Source organism: Chiloscyllium plagiosum, unplaced genomic scaffold (genome assembly GCF_037043375.1).
Source record: "Chiloscyllium plagiosum isolate Xiang-an unplaced genomic scaffold, Cpla_swu_hap1 HiC_scaffold_36, whole genome shotgun sequence".
Taxonomy (NCBI): Eukaryota; Metazoa; Chordata; class Chondrichthyes; order Orectolobiformes; family Hemiscylliidae; genus Chiloscyllium; species Chiloscyllium plagiosum.
This window is the reverse complement of record NW_028270174.1, coordinates 47,241,703-47,257,192: the sequence shown is the minus strand read 5'-3', so window position 1 is coordinate 47,257,192 and position 15,490 is coordinate 47,241,703. Positions and strand designations below refer to the sequence as shown.

General features: G+C 42.8%; 1 long non-coding RNA gene across 1 annotated transcript in view; it reads right to left on the bottom strand.

Moving 5' to 3' along the window:
* Positions 1-360: 360 nt before the first annotated feature.
* Positions 361-15,490, bottom strand: part of LOC148139940 (uncharacterized) — a 101,452-nt gene continuing 86,322 nt past the window's right edge. Inside the window, exon 3 of the long non-coding RNA XR_015753243.1 lies at positions 361-671. This is a non-coding gene — a long non-coding RNA (uncharacterized LOC148139940). The remainder of the gene's footprint in view (positions 672-15,490) is intronic.

Sequence of the window (15,490 nt, the reverse complement as noted above, 5' to 3'; positions counted from 1 at the left end):
CAGTCTTGATCAATGGGTGGAATTCAGAACGTTTTCTGATCAGGCAGGGCTATCCTCTCTCTGCTAAATAAAATCTGAAAGAACTGTGGGATGCTATAACTCAGAAACAAAAACAGAAATTGCTGGAAAAGCTCAGCATGTCTAGCAGCATCTGTGAAGAGAAATCAGAGGTCAGCAAGGGTCTGTTGACTCTTCCAGGGACCTGATGGTAGCGAGGAAAATGTCAGTTTGTATGCAGAAGGTTGGGTGAGGGGAGGGTGTAATGATTAAATGATAGGTGACCATAGAGCCCAAAGAGAGAGAAAAAAACAGTTGGACAGACAAAGGACTAGATATCGATCTGGCTAGGAGAGTGAATACCTGTAAATGGAGACTGTTAGTGGATAACAATGGCTAGTATGTTATGGCAAACTCTGTGATAACAAGACTTGGTGTGTGTGGTTTGGAGATAGGACATAGAAGCATTCGAGCCTTAAAATTATTGAACTTGACATTGTGTCCAGAAAGCTGCAGGCTTCCCAAGTGGAAATTTGAGGTGTTGTTCTTCCTTTACAGGAGCACTGCAGCAAGCCTGAGACTGAGATGTTGGCCAGGTAACAGGATCGTTGATGTAGCTTTGTAGGTCTTGGAGCAGGAGGGTCTTCTTCCCTCAGAGAGCCATCTAGATAATCCTGAGAAGACAGAGGGTAGGCATGGTCAATGTAAGAGTTTAAGCCCTGAAGACTTACAGTGCCAAAAGAGGTGTAATGAATTCACACGAGTGACCTAATGTCTATGCATGCACATTCATATGACAAACCCTACAAATGGCACAACTCACTTCATACACTATTCCATTCACCATAGCAAACTTCACATGCTCCCAAAAATCTTTCTCAAACATTAGTTATACATCACCTTCCTTGTCTCAGCTGTTCCTCACAAGCCTAGCACTGCTGACAACCACACATTCATACATCACAGTTAACACACTGCATTGATTCAAAGGTTTTGGTTAAGATAAAAAAGGAAGCATATGTCAGGTATAGACACGATAGATTGAGTGAATCCTTAGAAGAGTATAAAGGCAATAGGAATATATTTAAGAGGTAAATCAGGAGGGCAAACAGGGGACATGAGATAGCTTTGGCAAATAGAGTTAAGGAAAATCCAAATGGTTTTTACAAATACATTAAGGACAAAAAGGTATTCAAAGTTTGTGAGAAGATTTGTAGCTCGGGTGCTCGTTGTTGTGGTTCTGTTCGCTGAGCTGGGAATTTGAGTTGCAGACGTTTTGTCCCCTGTCTAGGTGACATCCTCAGTGCTTGGGAGCCTCCTGTGAAGTGCTTCTGTGATGTTTTCTCCAGCATTTATAGTGGTTTGTATCTACCGCTTCCGGTTGTCAGTTCCGGCTGTCCATTGCAGTGGCCGGTATATTGGTCGATGTGCTTATTGATTGAATCTGTGGATGAGTGCCGTGCCTCTAGGAATTCCCTGGCTGTTCTCTGTTTGGCTTGTCCTATAAGAGTAGTGTTGTCCCAGGTAACTAGGGAGAGAATAGGGCCCCTCAAAGATCAGCAAGGCAGTCTTTGTGCGGAGCCGCAGAAAATGGGGGAGGTACTAAATGAGTATTTTGCATCAATATTTACTGTGGAAAAAGATATAGAAGATATAGACTGTAGGGAAATAGATAGTGACATCTTGAAAAATGTCCAGATTACAGAGGAGGAAGTGCTGGATGTCTTGAAATGCATAAAAGTCGATGTATCCCCAGGACCTGTTCAGGTGTACCCTAGAACTCTGTGGGAAGTTAGAGATGTGATTGCTGGGCCTCTTGCTGAGATACTTGTATCATCAATAGTCACAGGTGAGGTGCCGGAAGACTGGAGGTTGGCTAACGTGGTGCCACTGTTTAAGAAGGGTGGTAAGGACAAGCCAGGGAACTATAGACCAATGAGCCTGACGTCAGTGGTGGGCAAGTTTTTGGAGGGAATCCTGAGGGGCAGGATGTACATGAATTTGGAAAGGCAAGGACTGATTAGGGATAGTAAACATGGATTCATGCATGGGAAATCATGTCTCACAAACTTGATTGAGTTTTTTGAAGAAGTAACAAAGAGGATTGATGAGGGCAGAGCAGCAGACGTGATCGATATGGACTTCAGTAAGACGTTCGACAAAGTTCCCCATGACATATTGGTTGGCAAGGTTAGATCTTATGGAATATAGGGAGAACTAGCCATTTGGATACAGAACTGGCTCAAAGGTAGAAGACAGAGGGTGGTGGTGGAGGGTTGTTTTTCAGACTGGAGGCCTGTGACCAGTGGATTGCCACAAGGATTGATGCTGGGTCAACTACTTTTCATCATTTATATAAATGATTTGGATGTGAGCATAAGAGGTACAGTTAGTAAGTTTGCAGATGACACCAAAATTGGAGGTGTAGTGGACAGTGAAGAAGGTTACCTCAGATTACATTGGGCGGCATGGTGGTTAGCACTGCTGCCTCACAGCGCCAGAGACCTGGGTTCAATTCCCGCCTCAGGCAACTGTCTGTGTGAAGTTTGCACATTCTCCCCGTGTCTGCGTGGGTTTCCTTTGGGTTCTCCGGTTTCCTCCCACAATCCAAAAATGTGCAGGTTAGGTGAATTGGCCATGCTAAATTGCCTGTATTGTTAGGTGTAGGGGAATGGGTCTGGGTGGAATGCTCTTCGGAGTGTCAGTGTGGACTTGTTGGGCTGAAGGGCTTGTTTCCACACTGTAAGTAATCTAATCTACAATGGGATCTTGATCAGATGCACCAATGGGCTGAGAAGTGGCTGTTGGAGTTTAACTTAGATAAATATGAGGTGCTGCATTTTGGGAAAGCAAGGTCCTCAGGAGTGTTGCTGAACAAAGAGACCTTGGAGTGCAGGTTCATAGCTCCTTGAAAGTGGAGTCACAGGTAGATAGGATAGTGAAGAAGACATTTGGTATGCTTTCCTTTATTGGTCAGAGTATTGAGTACAAGAGTTGGGAGGTCATGTTGTGGCTGTTAAAATGGTTAGCCACTGTTGAAATATTGCGTGCAATTCTGATCTCTTTCCTATTGGAAAGATGTTGGAAAAGTTGAAAGGGTTCAGAAAAGGTTTACAAGGATGTTTCCAGGGTTGGAGGATTTGAGCTACAGGGAGAGGCTGAACAGGCTGGGGCTGTTTTCCCTGGAGCGTCGGAGGCTGAGGGGTGACCCTAAAGAGGTTTATAAAATCATGAGGGGCATGGATAGGATAAATAGACAAAGTCTTTTCCCTGGGGTGGGGGAGTCCAGAACTAGAGGGCATAGGTTTAGGGCGAGAGGGGAAAGATATAAAAGAGACCAACGGGGCAACTTTTTCATGCAGAGGGTGGTACGTGTATGGAATGAGGTGCCAGACGAAATGGTGGAGGCTGGTACAACTGCAACATTTAAAAGATATCTGGATGGGTATATGATTAGGAAGGGTTTGGAGGGATATGGGCCGGGTGCTGGCAGGTGGGACTAGATTGGGTTGGGATATCTGGTCGGCATGGACGGGTTGGACCAAAGAGTCTGTTTCTGTGCTGTGCATCTCTATGACTCTATTATTGTGGCAGTCACATCATCCAAACTTTATAGAATATCTACAGTGTGGAAACAGACTATTTGGCCTATCAAGTCCACACCAGGCCTCTGAAGGGCATCCACCCAAGCTCATCCCCTACCCTATTCATGTAACCCTGCATTTCCCTTGGCTAATACACTTAACCTAAGCAGGCCAGGAACACTACAGGGTAATTTAGCATGGCCAATCCACCCAACTTGCACATCTTTGGACTGTGGGAAGAAACTGTAGCACAGAGAGGAAACCCACACAGAGCCAGGGAGAATGTGCAAACTCCACACAGTCAGTCACCACCTGAGGGTGGAATTGAACCAGTGTCCCTCGCGCTGTGAGGCAGCCATGCTAACCACTGTGTCAACCTGCCACATAAAAGGAAACATGTCCATCTCTTATTGGAAGGTGAAGTGGTGGGGGACAGTCAATGCTGAGACCTGTGGAGGTTATAATGTTGGAATAAATTGGACCAACCATCACTGAAGTCATGACTAGCAGTATCATCGACTTTTTCATGTCATATTTTTCCTTAATCTATTGTGATGCATGATGGTGTAGTAAGGAAACTCTTTCGTTTCTTTCTCTGCCCTGCTCTATTTATTCCGATACAAAAGAACTGTTAACTGGTCTCGGCAATGGTACAGACACTTAATGACTTAAAGACAGAACAGACTGAGGAGATTGGAATACCATTACTTGATCTGACACCCACAGTGACTAGCATAAATACAATTGCTTTATTCATTTATGAGATGTGAGCATCACTGGTAAGGCCAGGATTGTTTATATAACCCTAAATGCCCTGGAGAATGTGGTGGTGCTGCCTTCTTGAACTACTGTGGCCCATTTGGTGTTCGGAAAGGAGATTTGGATCTGTTTGTAGTAATCTACCAAAATCCTTGGATTCCAGGAAAGTCCTACAGGATTAGAAAACTCCCAGTGTAACAGCCTTATTCAAACAGAGAGGGAGACAAAGAAACAGGCAACTATTGGCCAGTTGGCTTGACATGAGTCATTGCCAAAATGCTATAGTCCATTATAAAGGATGTAATAGTACAGCAATTAGTAATACACCATCTGATTAAGTGGAGTCAATATGGTTTCAGCAAGGAAAATCATGTCTGATAAATTGACTGCAGTTCTTTGAGGAGATAACAAGCAGGATAAATAAAGGTCAGCTAATAGATCGATTATGTTGGGATATCAAAAAAAATGTTTGATAAAATACCACACATAAGGCAGCTTAATGTTGGGGTTAGTATTTGGCATGGAAAAACGATGCCTAATGAATAGTTAGGACAGCAATAGGGAAAAGTGCAGAGACCACGAACATTTATAATATACATTGATTTGGATAAGGGAAATTTACAAGTTTACAGATGACACAAAGTAGGTGGGAAGACAAGTACTGTGAATGACAGAAATATCCACAGAGGGATATAGATAGATTCAGTGAATAGGCCAAAAACATGGCAAATTGAATATAATGTGGGAAAGTGGGAGGTTATGCATTTTAGCTGGAAGAATAAAAGAGCTGAACTTTATTTAAATGGAGAAAGACTGCAGAAAGTTGAAAAACAGAGGAATTTCGGCATTCTCCTACGTGAATCACAAACAGCTGTCTTCAAATTCAACTGGTACTGGGGAAGTCAAATGAAATATTAACCTTTATTTTAGTGAAAATGAGGATCAAAAACAGAAATTACTGGAAAGGCTCAACAGATCTCGCAGCATCAATAGAGAGAAATCAGAGTTAATGTTTCAGGTTGAGTGACCTTTCCTCAAGTTTTTTTTACACAGAAAATGCCATGCACTTAGCTGAAGCTGAAAGAATAGCACCGCATTTTCCATTTGGGAACTCTAGAACCTTCTGGACTCAATATTGAGTCCAACAATTTTAAGGCTTAAGGCACCGTCTCCCATGTCTTTGCCCTCGCCCATACGCACCAGGCCTTGTCATCAAGAAGAATGAAAGGAAATCTGATTGAAATGTATAGATTTCTTAAGGAGCTTGACAGGGTAGATGTGGAGACCCTTGGAGGAGAATCTAAACCCAGAGTGAATAATATGTAAGCAGTTGCTCATTTAAAACAGATCGGGAAGAATTACTTCTCTCAGAAGGTAGTGAATCTGTGGAATTTTTTACTGCAGAGGGCCTTTCAAGGCTGGATCATTGAACATGTGCATTCTGAGAAACAGATTTTTAATCAGTCAGGGAATCAAGGGTTATGGGGAAGACTGGTAAGTGGAGTTGAAGATTATCAGAACAACCATGATCTTTTGAATGACAGGGCAGCCTCAATGGGCCAAATGACCTATTTCTGCTCCTTTTTCTCATGTACAATGAAGCAATAATAGAATTCAATTCAATGCAAAGAATGGTATTCCCCTTGTCCTTTTTCAAATGGCAGAATCTGTGAGCTGAAAAGGTGCTTTTGAAGGAAGCTTGGTAGCCACTAGTACATGTTGTGTATGAGACATGCTGCTGCTGCTTTGTGGTGGATGGAGTGAATGCTGAGGGAGGTGAATGGGCAGCCAGCCACTTTGCCCTGAATGCTACTGAGCCTCTTCAGTAAAGCTGGAACACCATAATCCAGGCGAGAGGAGAATATTTTATGTCACTTCTGTTGTTTGATGTATGTCTTCTGGGTAAGACAGAGACTTTGGGGAACTAAAACTTGAGTTAGTCTGCAGAGAATTTTTGGTCTTTGACCAGCTTTTATACTACAATAAATCTTAAGCTAGTCCAGTTGAGAAAATAGTCAATGAACAGCAGTTAATGTAGAGGTTCACTCGGATGCAAAGCAACCTCAGGAATATTTCACTGTCCAATTTGTAATGCTATTTCTCATTTCTTGCTTCTGGCTATTCTTGTTTCTTCAACTGTCTAATCGCAGCAGAGTCTCGACCAAATGTCACTGATGTAGATGAAAACTGCTCAATAATTCAGATTCATTTCCACCAGATTCCTCTCGAAACTGTTGCAATGTGCACTGTAAAATTACTTGTTGTACCATTGACAATAACACTATTATTTCAGACAATGGTTGCAAAGTGACTCCATCCTCCCCTACAAAGGGTACAGTTTTTGATCTCAGTCTGGAAATGTAGAGCAAAATGCAACAGCCTGACCAGGTTGTTGTCTGGAATTGGCTGTGGAATTTCATTGCAAAGCTTCAATTATTGACTAATTGAGCCGTATCTTTTTTAAATGTGACACTCATGGCAAATCTTTGTTCCACGAAGGATAATGAGTTTACTGGTGCTTGTGACATCTAGTTTCATTAGTACGTATTTCATTCACAATTGAATAATAGTTGTTCCCCAAGAAAATTTCTCTTTCATTTTTGTATTTACCATCAGTCCGTCAATGTTCCTCTACCAGCTACTACATGAATTAGGACACAATTATTTGTATATAATTTTGTCATAATTTATATTATTTTTACATAATGCCTCCTCTAATTTTTCAGTCTCCTCATGTCAGTGCATGATTCACACTTTGGCACAGTTCCACAGGCAATGGCAGCCCAAGGGCTGCTTGCAGAAATACCCCTTGTAATTATTTTTCATGAGTAATCTGTGGTAGTGATAGCTGCAAGCAATTCAACTGCTGCAGCATCATAGTAGTTCCAGGTTCCAGTCTTAAGAAGAGATGAGTCTTGGATGATTGCCTGTAATATTTTTTAGGCTATGAAAGCTATTCATAGAGGGAAAGGTTGAGGCCTCCCACCTGTTGGCAACACTCCACCAATTCCTTAACCCTTAACCCACAACTCTCAACCCCCAAACTCCAACTTCAATCCCAAACCACCAACCTCCTACCCCTCAACTGCCTAACCCCCCAATCGCTAACTTTAACCCTAATCCTAAACCTAACCCTAACACTAACCACCCAAATCCCTAAATCAAACTCCAAGCACCCAACCGTACCCCCCAAACCTTAATCCTAATCCCCAAACCTTAAACTCCAAACTTCAAAACTAACTTTAACCATAACCCCAAACACTGACACCCTAAATCCCAAGCCCTAACACCCTAACCTCTAATACCAACATAACCATAACTCCCAAACCCTAACTTCATCTCTAATGGAGAATACCAAATGGAGTTAGAGTTAACAGCCTAATCCCTTACCCTAAACCCTAAACCTAAACCTAGCCTTGACTGCCAAACCCAGCCTTGACTGCTAAACCCCAAATCTGATCTCTAAACCATTTCCCCAAATTCAACTCCAAACCACTGAACTCTTAACTCTAACCCCAACTCCCTAACCCCTTATTCTAACCCTAACCCTAAACCTAGCCCAAACCCTCATCTTAAACCCAACTCCAAGCACCCAACTGTAATGCCCAAACCCTAACCCCAAAACTCTAACTCACAAATCTCCAATCCTAACCCAAACAATAACCCAAAACTCTCAACCCACAACTCTAAACCCTAATCCTACCTGTAACGTCCAACTCTCAACACCCTAACCCCTTACACACTAAGCCTAACCCTAGATGCTAAGTTTAATGAAGCGTAGGTATAAGGAGGTGTTTTAGTGAGCATAAAGGTGCATAGATCCCCAAGTTATGCTGAGATACATCCCAGGATGCTATGGAAGACAAATGAGGAGATTGCTGGGGCTCTGGCAGAAATATTTAATACTGCACTGGCCACAGGTGAAATGGTGGATGACAGGAGGAGAACAATGCTATTCTTTTGTTCGAAGTAATTACAGGTAATTAAAGATCAGTTAGTTCAAAGTCAGTAATAGGGAAATCATTGGAAATAATTCTGAGGGACAGGAATAATCAATACTTACATAGAACATAGAACATAGAAAAATACAGCGCAGTACAGGCCCTTTGGCCCTTGATGTTGCGCCGATCCAAGCCCACCTAACCTACACTAGCCCACTATCCTCCATATGCCTATCCAATGCCCGTTTAAATGCCCATAAAGAGGGAGAGTCCACCACTGCTGCTGGCAGGGCATTCCATGAACTCACGACTCGCTGAGTAAAGAATCTATCCCAACATCTGTCCTATACCTACCACCCTTAATTTAAAGCTATGCCCCCTCGTAATAGCTGACTTGGAAGGGCTGGGAATAATTAAGAATAGTCATCACAGATTTTTTTGGATTGGCGTCCTGTCTGACTAATTTAATTGAATTTCTTTTTGTAAAAGTTTCCAAATGTATTAATTGGGTTAATGCAGTTGATGTGGTTTACATGGACTTTAGTAAGGCCTTTGACAAGGTCCCATCAGGAAAGCTTGGTCAAAAGGTGAGGGCCCATAAATCCAAGGGCAGTTTGCAAACTGGATCCAAAATTGACTTGCAAATAAGATGCAAAGTGCAATGGTGAAGGGTTTTTTTTGATTAGATTCCCTACAGTATGGTAACAGACCCTTCAGCCCAACAAGTCCACACAGACCCTCTGAACAGTAAACCACCCACACCTCAGGAAGGACGTACTGGCACTGGAGCGTGTCCAGCGGAGATTCACACGGATGATCCCTGGAATAGTAGGTCTAACATATGAGGAACGGCTGAGGATCCTGGGATTGTATTCATTGGAGTTTAGAAGATTAAGGGGAAATCTAATAGAAACTTACAAGATAATACATGGCTTGGAGAGGGTGGACGCTAGGAAATTGTTTCCGTTAGGCGAGGAGACTAGGACCCGTGGACACAGCCTTAGAATTGGAGGGGGTAAATTCAGAACAGAAATGCGGAGACATTTCTTCAGCCAGAGAGTGGTGGGCCTGTGAAATTCATTGCCACAGAGTGCAGTGGAGGCTGGGACGCTAAATGTCTTCAAGGCAGAAATCGATAAATTCTTGATGTCACAAGGAATTAAGGGCTACAGGGAGAATGCGGGTAAGTGGAGTTGAAACGCCCATCAGCCATGATTGAATGGCGGAGTGGACTCGATGGGCCGAATGACCTTACTTCCGCTCCTATGTCTTATGGTCTTATGGTCTTATTCCCATACCCTATACTTACCCCGGACTAATGCTCCTAACACTATGGGCAATTTAGCATGGCCAATTCACCTGACGAGGACATCTGTGGATTGTGGGAGGAAACCCATGCAGATATGGAGAGAATGTGCAAACTCTACACAGATAGTTGCCTAAGGCGGGAATCAAACCTGGGTCCCTGGTGCTGTGAAGCCACAGTGTTTTGTGTTTTGTGATTGGAAGCCTGTGACGAGCAATGGATTCATACTAGGACTCTTGCTGTTTCTTATGTGCATTAACAACTTGGATATGAATGTCGAAGGTATAATTAGTAAGCTTGCAGATGACACAAAAATTGACAATGTTATTGATGGTGAGGAGGTCTCAGGTTACAGTTTGGTATTGATCAGCCAGTAAATTGGGCAGATCAATGGCTCATGGAATTTAATCCTGATAAGTGTGAAGTGATGTACTTTTGGAGGTCAATTAAGGGAATGATAGACACAATAAATGATAGGTCCCTCAAGAATACTGAGGAATAAAGAGACCTTGTGTGTCCACATAAAGATCCCTGAAGATGTCAACAGAGGCTGATAGTGTAGAGAAAGGCAAAGGGGATTATTGCCTTCATTAACCAGGATATAGAATATAGAAGCAAGAAACCTTCTTGCAACCTTACAGAGCATTGGACTATTGTGGGCAGTTCTGGTCACACAAAGATTGTGCGAATCTTTTCCCCATGGCAGATGTGTCTAAGACCAGATGGCTTAAATTTAATATTGAGACATAGAGTCATATGAGGAGTAAGTTGTTGAGAGGAAACCTGAGGAAACACTTTTTCACCTGAAATGTGTTATAAATGTAGAATGATCTGCCTGAGAGTATCTGGTGCAGGCAGATATTCTCACAACATTTAAGAAACATCTGGACAAGCACTTAAAATGTCAGGGCAGAGTAAGCTGGGGACCACGTGCAAGTCAATGGAATTAACATAGTTTGATATTTGTTGATTGGCATAGACATGGTGGGCTGAGGGCCAGTTTCTATACTGTATGATCCTATTACTCTAAACCTAGCACTAACCAACAAATCCCAACCAACTACTCCCATCCATCCCCCCCCCACACCCCCCCACCCCACCCCCCACCAAAACTCAGTCCCAACTCCCGACCCCTGAACCATAAACTTTTCCTTGCATTTTTTTTAAAGTCATGAAAGCCATTCATAGATGGAGAAGTTGAGGCCTCCTATTTTTGGTGCCTTCTTCCCTAACTAATTAGTAATACTTCCTCTAACCCTTTCCCCAGGCCCGAGCTCTAAACCTGGCTACCCCTAAATCCAACTCTCAGTTTCCAACAACCCAATTCCGCACATCCCCAACACCCTAGCCTACTATCACCTGAAATCCCATTCCTGACTATAACACCCAAACCCTAAACCTAACACAACCCTAAAACCTAACACCCTAACTCCTTACCTGCTTGTCCTAAATCTAGCCTTAACCCCCACACCCAGAATCCCATCCCTAATCCTTACCCACCACCACGAACCCTCAACCATTAACCATAGCCCCATCTCCAAACATCCAATCTCCCAACTCAAACCCCAACCATAGCCTCCAACCCCTAATACCTCAACACAAAATCCTCTAACCATACCCTACACACACTGACACTAATTCTAAACCTAACCTTAGACCCAGCCCAAACACTAACAGAATCATTTGAACTAACCTGTGTCGTAACACTATCCCTATCCATATGCATTGTGATTCTGCTCCACAACAATATGATGAAGAAACAGCACTTTGAAAGCTAGTGATTCCAAATAACCTGGTGTTGTGTGATTTTTAACTTTATCCACCTCAGTCCAACACTGGCACCTCCACATCGTGTCTATCCATTACACTAGCCTTAGCCCTAAGTCTAGTCCTAACGGTAGCCTTAATGCTAGACCTAGACCAAATACTATGCCTAAATCAAGCTGAAATTCTAACATTAATCCTAACCCTAGCCTGAGTGCAAACCATTGACTTAACTCAAAGCCTGATTCTAATCCTAGCACTAAGCATAGGTATAGCCCTGATCTGAGACTCCTCTATTAACCATATCCTTAAACGTTGCACTAATCCTAATACTAGATCTAAACCAAGACTCAGCTTCAAACTAAAACCTAAACAAAGCCTTGATCCAACCTTGGCCTTCACTCTTAATCCTAATCCTAACAATAGCCCAACCTTAGCCCTAGAACTAATACTAACCTAAATACAGCCATTGTCCTAACCTGAGCCTTAGCCCAAACCATAAACCTAACTCCAACACTAACACTATTGCTAATGCTGATAGAATATTCATCCTAACCCTAATCCTAACCCTAATTCTAATCCTAACCCGAATGCTAGCCCCAGCCATGACCCTAGCCCTAAATAAAGTGTTATGCAAACCCTAGCATTAACTCATGGGTTGTAATCCTAACCATAGTGCTAACCCACTAACAGTAAGTGTATCTGTAATCTCCTAAATCTAACTGTAACCTCATGCGAACTGCAAACTTACCCTAATGCTAACACTTACCTGAGCATGATGGGAGGCAATGGCCTAGTGCTTTTATTAATGGACTATTAATCCAGAGACCCAGGTAATGTTCCAAGATCCTGTGTTTGAATCTTGTCGTGGCCAATGGTGGAATTTGAATTTAATCGATATCTGAAATTAAGAGTCTAAGCGTGACCATGACATCATTGTTGATTGTGAGAAAAGCCTGTCTGGTTCACTAATATACTTTTGAGAAGGAAACTGCCACCCTTACCTGGTGACCCACATATGACTCCAGGACCACAGTACTGGAGTACTGGAGTAACAAAAAGATGGGGTACTGGGCTAATGGTCGGATACTTGGTAGTGTGGATGAGCAGAGGGATCTTGGTGTCCATGTACACAGATCTTTGAAAGTTGCCACCCAGGTAAATAGTGCGGTGAAGAAGGCATATGGCGTACTGGCTTTTATTGGTAGAGGAACTGAGTTCCGGAGTCCTGAGATCATGTTGCAGTTGTATAAGACTCTGGTGTGGCCGCACCTGGAGTATTGTGTCCAGTTTTGGTCGCCATACTATAGGAAGGATGTGGAAGCACTGGAACGGGTGCAGAGGAGGTTTACCAGGATGTTGCCTGGTATGGTAGGAAGATCTTATGAGGAAAGGCTGAGGCACCTGGGGTTGTTTTCATTGGAGAAAAGAAGGTTTAGGGGTGACTTGATAGAAGTGTACAAGATGATTAGGGGTTTAGATAGGGTTGACCGTGAGAACCTTTTTCCACGTATGGAGTCAGCTATTACGAGGGGGCATAGCTTTAAATTAAGGGGTGGTAGGTATAGGACAGATGTTGGGGATAGATTCTTTACTCAGCGAGTCGTGAGTTCATGGAATGCCCTGCCAGTAGCAGTGGTGGACTCTCCCTCTTTATGGGCATTTAAGCGGGCATTGGATAGGCATATGGAGGATAGTGGGCTAGTGTAGGTTAGGTGGGCTTGGATCGGCGCAACATCGAGGGCCAAAGGGCCTGTACTGCGCTGTATTCTTCTATGTTCTCTGTTCTATGTACTGTGGTTGACTCTTAACTACCCTCTGGGCAGTTAGGGATCGGCATTAAATATTGGCCCAACAATGTTTTCATTCTGTGCATGAATAACATATCTACAATTAATACTCCTTACCACCAGCCCAAGCTCAAAGCTTAACCTTAATCCTCACTCTACCTCTAAACATAGATGTTGTCCAAATCCTACACCAACTCTAACCCAACAGTAGCCCCAGTCACAACTCTCTCCTGAAACAAAGCCTAACCTTAACGATAAACCATTAATTGTAACCCTAACACTAAGCCTAACCATAATTCTAAAGACAAAGCCTAACTCTAACACTAAACATGACCTCCAATCCTAACACTACCCACTAAACTCCGACCCTTTTCCCTAACGCTAACAGTGAAACCCTTAACCTAACCTTAATGTTAACTCTATCCTTAGTGGGCGGCACGGTGGCACAGTGATTAGCACTATTGCCTCACAGCGCCAGAGACCCGGGTTCAATTCCCGCCTCAGGCGACTGACTGTGTGGAGTTTGCACGTTCTCCCCGTGTCTGCGTGGGTTTCCTCCGGGTGCTCCGGTTTCCTCCCACAGTCCAAAGATGTGCAGGGTCAGGTGAATTGGCCATACTAAATTGCCCGTAGTGTTAGGTAAGGGGTAAATGTAGGGGTATGGGTGGGTTTCGCTTCGGCGGGTCGGTGTGGACTTGTTAGGCTGAAGGGCCTGTTTCCACACTGTAATCTAATTTAATCTAATCTAATCTAAACCTTAAACCTATATTGCATCACCCTAACCCATAATCTAATATTAATCTAAACCCAACCTTAAACCTAACCCTGCCCCAACCCAAAAAAATTATTTACCCAACCCTTAACAAGAACATAAATGCCAAACTTCAACACCTAACCCTTACTCCCAAACTGTTAACTCCAAACCCCACCTCACCCTAACTATATCTCTAATACTATTGTACTATCTCTAGCTTGAGTCATTACCAGCCCAAGCCAAAATGTAGCCCTAACCCAAACATAGCCCTAACCCTAGCCCCAACACCAACCCTAACCCTAAACCTAACCTTAACCCAAACTCAAACCCTAACACCAAGGCTGACCCTATCCCTTTCCTTTTTCTTAATTCCCAACCCCCTCACTCTAATCCTAATCTCGGTATTGGTCCAGTGATATTATTGTTAATCAGGTGGCCAAGGTAATATTCTGGGGACCCTGCTTATATTCTGCCATGACAGATGGTGGAAATGTGAATTCAATGAAAATCTGGAATTAAAGATTAATGATGACCATGAAAGCAATGTCAATTCTCAGGGGGAAAAAAACTCATTCAGCTTCACTAATGTCCTTTAGGGAAATAAATCTACTTTTCTTTATTGGTCTGGCCTGCAGCAATGTCATTAACCTTAACTGCTAAAAATATACCCTAAAATATGTTGCAGATCATACATGCCATAGAGTCACAGAGTCATACAGCATGGAAACAGACACTTCAGTCCAACAAATCCACCCCAACCATGTTCCCATACTCAACTATCCCACCTGCCCACATTTCTCCAAACCTTTCCTGTTCATGAACTTATTAAAATGTTTTTAAATATAACTATACCCGCACTCATCACTTCCTCTGGTAGTTAACTCCACACATGAACTACTCTCTGTGTAAAAAGATTGTCCCTCGTGTCCTTTTTAAATCTTTCTCCTCTCACCTTAAAAATAAGCCCCTAGTTTCGAACTCCCTCACTCTTATCATTCACCTTAACTATGCCCTCCTGATTTTATAAACCTCAACAGGTTCACCTCTCAACTTTCTACACTGCAGTGAAAAAAGTCTCAGACTTTCCAGTCTATTTTTATTTCACCAACCCTCCATTCTTGGCAACATTCTGGTAAATCTTTTCTGAAGCCTCTCCCGTTTAATAATTCCTTGATGTGCCTCATGCTAAATGATTCAAATACAAGGACATCTAGATCCTGCTATATTGCAGCGTTCTACAATCTTTCTCCCTTTAAAATTCCACAGGTTCCTGATTCCACAGGTTGGCACAACATTGAGGGCCGAAGGGCCTGTACTCCGCCGTAATGTTCTATGTTCAAAAATCATACCCGATCTTTCTGTCCATATCTTGCTAATATGGACAACCTCACATTATCACAATTATACCGCATCTGCCTAATTTTTGTTCACTTACTTTATCTAGATTCTTTTGCAACATTTATGTGTTCTCCTCCTCCTTGCTTTTCTACTTTTGTATCATATCAAATTTGTAACAAGCAGGCTAGTCAGTCATTTCATTCAAGTCATCAGTGCTGTCTGCAAATATCTCAGGTCCCAGCACTGATCCCTCTATA